The sequence below is a fragment of the Callorhinus ursinus genome, unplaced genomic scaffold (genome assembly GCF_003265705.2).
Source record: "Callorhinus ursinus isolate GAN/ISIS: 27379988/994484 unplaced genomic scaffold, GSC_fseal_2.0 scaffold29, whole genome shotgun sequence".
In the NCBI taxonomy this organism is placed as follows: domain Eukaryota; kingdom Metazoa; phylum Chordata; class Mammalia; order Carnivora; family Otariidae; genus Callorhinus; species Callorhinus ursinus.
Window position 1 is genome coordinate 9,397,350 of NW_027397091.1, and position 5,918 is coordinate 9,403,267.

Here is a 5,918-nt window from a genome sequence, read left to right on the forward strand (position 1 = left end):
TTTTAGGAGATGCAAACAACTCAACAGAACCTTGTTAAAAAGACTTCATTCTGTGCATACAGGGAGAGAGCCCACATGTGATTTTTACACAGGAGACAACTTAGTGTCAATTCAGCCAAAAAGAAAATCAGACTTCTGTACTTTTCAAGAATCTATTGCAGGGGAGGAAAAACGTTTCCCTAACCCTCTTAGGATCCCTGGCTAGGTCTGAAAATTAAATTGACAAAGACTGATTAGCAGAAGAAAAGCATACAAACTTATTCAATATAAATTTTACGTGGTAAGGGAGGCTTCAGAAGGAAATGAGCCAAAGAAACAGTAAAACCAGGGCATTTTTATGTTAGGTTTGATGAAGAGTAGACAGTCACGTAAGAAATAGCATAGCAAACTGGGGGAGGTTTAGCAAGGCTGGTTTGTTCAGATTCTTCTCAGCGTGTCTTTGTCTTAGGAGATAAGGATGTTCCTTTCTTCTGGGTGTAGGTAGGGCACCTCTTACATGAGAGTTTTATGACCAGTTTCAGGACAGAACTTGGGGAAAGGTCAGAGTGACCTTCCTGCTTCTGCTATTTTCTCAAACTCCTTCAGCTAAAAATATTCAGTATGCCAAGGTGCCATATTTTGGGGTAGCATGTCCTGAACCCCATCACTATCATGCTCACCTCCCATGCCTTTGCTAAATTAGAATAACTTTGCTCCCTGAGTTGGTAAAAAAAGAAGAAGAATTGGTAACAACTCCCTCCTAACCATTAATTCAATGCTGTTATTTTTTTCTTTTCTTTTCTTTTTTTTTTTTTTTTTACTGGTGGCAGAGCAGAAATTCCCACAGGCCTTGAATGCTAATGAGGTGCCAAGAAGTGCTGACAGGAACTATGCATAGTGAGAAGAGTTCACATCTAACTTCTGGGCAGACTTTCCTTAAAAAATACCTTACCATCCATAAGAAATAAGAGGAAATCCTTGGACAGAACCTGATTATCGGTCTCTGTTTCTTGCTCTCCTATGTCCCTCCATTTCCTGACCTCTTTTCTGTTTCTCTCTGTAGCTCAGATTGCTGTCTACCCTCCTATTTAAAAATCTATCTTCCTCAGCTGCCATGACCAAACTCTTATTTTAGTCAAGAAAATCTCTAAGATATTCTGCAGGCACCAACTGTAGGCCTCCAAAAAAATGAAATGTAATATGAATAAGTGAATGAGTGAGTGAATGAACAACTGGATGGATGAGTGAATGAATCAGTGGATGAATGCATGAACGAAGTGGGCTCCACTCTCTGTAGCCAAATCCAACAGAATAAAAGGAATAAAGAAACTTCTGTTTATTCTCAGTATGATGGCATTCCAAGGTCAACTTACGTTCAGACTTCTCACAGAATTATGGGAACCATGATTATGTCATTCAACAGGCCAGTAAGCTATTAGATGATAGGCATCCCAGGAAAGCTCAAAACTGCATTTCCTCCACAGCTTCCCTCCCCGCTCCAGACTGGGGGACAGAATTAATTCTGGAGCCATGCTGTCCACTAGAAAAATAATGGGGGCTGTATATGTAATTTTATGTTTTCTCATAGCCACTTTTTTTTTTTTTAAGATTTTATTTATTTGAGAGAGAGAATGAGATAGAGAGAGCATGAGAGGGGGCAGGGTCAGAGGGAGAAGCAGACTCCCTGCTGAGCAGGGAGCCCGATGAGGGACTCGATCCCGGGACTCCAGGATCATGACCTGAGCCGAAGGCAGTCGCTTAACCAACTGAGCCACCCAGGCACCCTCTCATAGCCACTTTTTAACAAAAGGAAGAGTAAACAGTATTTTATGGGTTGAATTGTGTCTTCTCCAAAAAAAGATGTTGGAGTCCTAACCCCAGTACCTCAGAAGGTGACCTGATTTGGAGATAGGGTATTTAAAGAGGGTATCAAGTTAAAATGAGGTCATTAGAGTTTGTACTAATCCAGTATGACAGTTATCCTTAGAAAAATTACAAATTCGGACACAGGCATAGAAGGAAGAAGATGTGAAGGGACCTCAGTGAGAAGTCAGCCATCTGTAAGCCAAGGAAGAAGGCCTGGACAAACCTTTCTTCCTTCACAGCCCCCTGAAGGAACCAATCTAGCCAACACCTTGATCTTGGACTTCTAGCCTCTAGGACTGTGAAACAGTGAATCTCTTGTTTAAGACCCTCAGTTAGTGGTACATTATTACCAGCAGCTCTAACAAACTTACACTCAGTGAAAAGATTTTTAAAAATTACATATTTTATTCAACCCCAAATATCAAAAACATTCTTTCTAATTCAGTGTGTATTTGACACAGCACCTCTTAGTCTGGACTCACCATATTTCAAGTAACCATGCATGGCTTGTGGGTCCCATAGTAGAGAGCATGGATCTAAGATGAGCTGAGTCCTAAGGGGAAAGATCCTGTTTCCCACTCTCCCAAGCTGAGTGCACACAGACCACTCCAGGGAACTATACAGTTGGGAGACAGGCGGAATTTGGGGACTTTAACTACATGTCTGAAGATGGTAATTAAATAAAAAAAAAAAGTCTTCCATTTTGTTCCATTCTTGTGGTTCTGCTTATAAAGAGTGTATGTATTTTAAATCCTGGCAATTCGGTGCATTTCCTACTTGGGCAAATTGGCCAATTCAACGTTATTACTTTAATCATACAAATGCAGACTTTAGAAGTGATTTACCATAGAAACTGAGAAAAAACCCACCTCTCTCCAACTAAAAATATAACAGTCTCTCTATAAATATGCACAACCATATGACAAACAATTTCTGGGGCACAGTGCTACATTTTATTTCCTTTAAAGAAGTCAATATGGTGGATCTTGAGCACCATTTGCAAGTGTGAATTCTCCATTTGCATGCCTACTTTGGGCCTGGTAGGCAGGGTCTTCCTCCTTGGGTCAGTCCATCATCTGTCACTTTTCAATTTGTTTAATGATGCTAGAGGAAAGGAGTGAAGGGAGAAGCCATTTCTGATATTTGTCATCTGCTTTCTTTCTAGATGTTAAAAACAAACTGACAAATTAATATGGTTGGTTATGTCAAATACGTTTTCCAAGAAAAAGAAACACTAGATGGGATGTGATATTATGATTTATAATAAGAAATATATGGTCTTTGTTCCCATTTCTGGCACAGAGCTCCTAAAACCCTTGGAATTTCCTAAATGAGGAAAGCAATAAATGTGTCTTCTGTCGTATTAATAAGATGACTTTTGGAAGGCACCTAAGGATAGGTGCTGGTTGTCTGTGGAGCCAGCCATGAGATTAGAGGGTTGGAAATTTCAGTGCCATCCCCTGACTTCTGGGGAAGGGAGAGAGGCTGGAGGTTGAATACATCACTAGTGGTCAACGATTTAATCATCTTTTCTATGTAATGAAGCCTGTATAAAAACCCAAAAGGAGGGGTTTGGAGAGCTTCCAGGTTGGGGAACCAGAACACTGCCATGTGCCACTGAGCCAGGCCCCAAACTCCACAAGGACAGAAGTTCCTTTGTTCGGGACCTTGCCCTTTGTATCTCTTCTTCTAGGTAGTGATTCCTGTCCTTTCATATCCTTTGCAGTAAACTGGTAATCTTGTGAGTAAACAAGTTTCCTGAATTCTGTGAGCTGGATTGAAATGTTGATCAACCCCAAGAAGGGGTTCATGGGAACCTCTGCCTTACAGCCACTTGGTCAGAAGTCTGTCAGAAATCCAGGTAACACCCTGGACTTGCAATTGGTATCTGAAATTAGAGGAAGTGACAGTCTTCTGGGACTGAGCCCTTAACCTGTGGAATCTGATGTTATCTCTGGGTAGTCAAATTGAGTTGAATGGGAGGACACACAGCTGGTAGAGATTTGCTTGGTGGTGTGGGGGTCCCTCTACCCCCTGCCCACATACACACACATTGGACTTGGTATCAGAATCAATATGGGACAACTGGCAAAACTGCTATTGAACAGCTGTGTTCTCCAGTTGTAGTAGTCTAGTGGAGGAAAGACAGTTGAGTCCCGAGTAATTCTGAGAGGAATGTGAGCATTATAAGACTGTTGAGGAAGGACTGAGACAAACATGCTAGGGCCCCTGAGGGCTGGCTGTTGGCATCAGTCCTCTGTCTACCTCCTTTTCCCCAGGCTTCCTTACATGCTCCTGTTTTCTTCTTACTCTGTGTCCTCTCTCTGACATGGAATCTTCACCTGAAGATTCCTAAACCTTTTTCTGTTGTGGACCAGACTCTGACATTCTAGAACCTTTTTCTGTCGTGGACCAGACTCTGACATTCTAGAACCCTCTATCCAGTTGCATACTGGACATCCTCACTCCAGGTCTCTCCAACAGACTGAACTCCAGATGATAACAGCTTCAGCTTTCCCTCTCAAGCTTTTCCTCCTTCCTGCTTTCCTTTCATAATAACAGGGTCCATTTACTGCTGGGAAGCCAGGGATCATGGGGGACTCCCTCCTCTTCCTCATGGCCCACCTCAGTCAGCCACTGTGTCCTGTGCGTGCTGTTACCTGAATTCCACTTGAATCTGCTTCTCTCCAGTCAATCAGCTCCACACCCCACCTCCACCCAGGCCACCATCATTTCTCACCAGGATCATGCAACAGTTTCCTTATAGACCTTCTGCCCTGATTCTTACCCCTTCCAGTTTGTTCTCCAAGCTTCAGACAGAGGGATTTTCCAAAGGGGCAGGTGTGATTAGGTGTCTTCTTGTTTCCACCCTTCGTCAGTGACATCAAAGCGTAAACCCTGTGGTGCTTCATGTTGTGGCCTCTAATTCTCTGGCAGCCCTGTCACTTGCTCTCCCTGTCCAGTTCTTTATCAGTGGTTCTTAAGCATCAGCACATCAGCATCCCTGAGGAACTTGTTAGAAATGCAGATTCTAGGGCCCACCCAAGCCCTACTGAACTGAATCAGCAGCTCTGGCCCAGCATCCTGTGTCATAAGAAGGCTTGCTTCCAGGGGATTCCGATTGAGCTCAAGTTTAAGAACTGCGATCAGTATTAAGAACCACTGGCACAGATGCTTACTCGTGTCAAAGAGAGAACAAGTCAGGACTTAGTAAGGGGAGGCTTTACTCTAAAGGATGATTGCAAGGCAGGGGGAAAAGGGCTGCCGCAACGGGGAGGAGGTTCTGTCCATAAGGTCTGCCAGCATCTTCAGGGTTAAGCAAAAAGGACTTTTCTTTTACAGAGAAGAGTGAACTCAGCTCTAGGAAGGGCTGGATGTGGGAAGTGGGAGGAAGGGCAGGGCATAGCAGGACAATAGAACTGAGGGTGTTTTACCTTGAAGACATCGATTCTCAGGATGGGAAATTTGGAGGGTCTGTGTCTGGCTTTGTCTAGATAAACAAGGAGGTCATCTTGAGTTTTCTCTAAGTTTTATGGAGGAGGTGCTTCTTTGCCGGAGGCCATTCTGGAAGACAAAAGTGTGTGTGTGTGTGTGTGTGTGTGTGTGTGTGTGTGTGTGTGCGTGCGTGTGGGGGCTGGGGGGGATTGCTTCCTGTTTTCCAGGAGCTCATTCCAGCTGTGTCCACTCTGAGTGTAGCGCTTTACTCTTGTTCTTTCCACCACCGGGAGCCCACCTGCCTGGTTCTCTGCACCCACTCTCGCCCTACCCTTCCACATTCCATGGGTCCTGGCGTCATCTTAACTGAACCTCCTCTCCTGCGCTGGACTCCACATACGTCATCTGCACTCCGTATCTCCAGTCCTAATTCAGTGCCTGGCACCTGGCTGAAGTCAATGCGCACTGCACAAATGAAGGAAAGTAGAGAAGTTTCTTGGAAGATATGTTAATTTAAGAAGTTCTCTTAGTGCTTGATAATAATCCCTCGAGAACTTTTTTTTTCCCTCTCCGCATTTAGAAGGCAGTCAGAAGTGTCACATTCCCTCCAGGGAGCTCTTTGAAACGCTCCAAAAATG

The 5,918-nt window shown here is 43.8% G+C and overlaps 1 long non-coding RNA gene across 1 annotated transcript; it reads right to left on the reverse strand.

Annotated features, from left to right (window-relative positions):
* Positions 1-2,775: 2,775 nt before the first annotated feature.
* LOC112827309 (uncharacterized) lies at positions 2,776-4,207 on the reverse strand. Its single transcript, XR_003209191.1, has 2 exons — positions 4,135-4,207; positions 2,776-2,949 (listed from the first exon to the last, which is right to left on the reverse strand). It is a non-coding gene; the product is annotated as an uncharacterized lncRNA (long non-coding RNA).
* Positions 4,208-5,918: the final 1,711 nt, after the last annotated feature.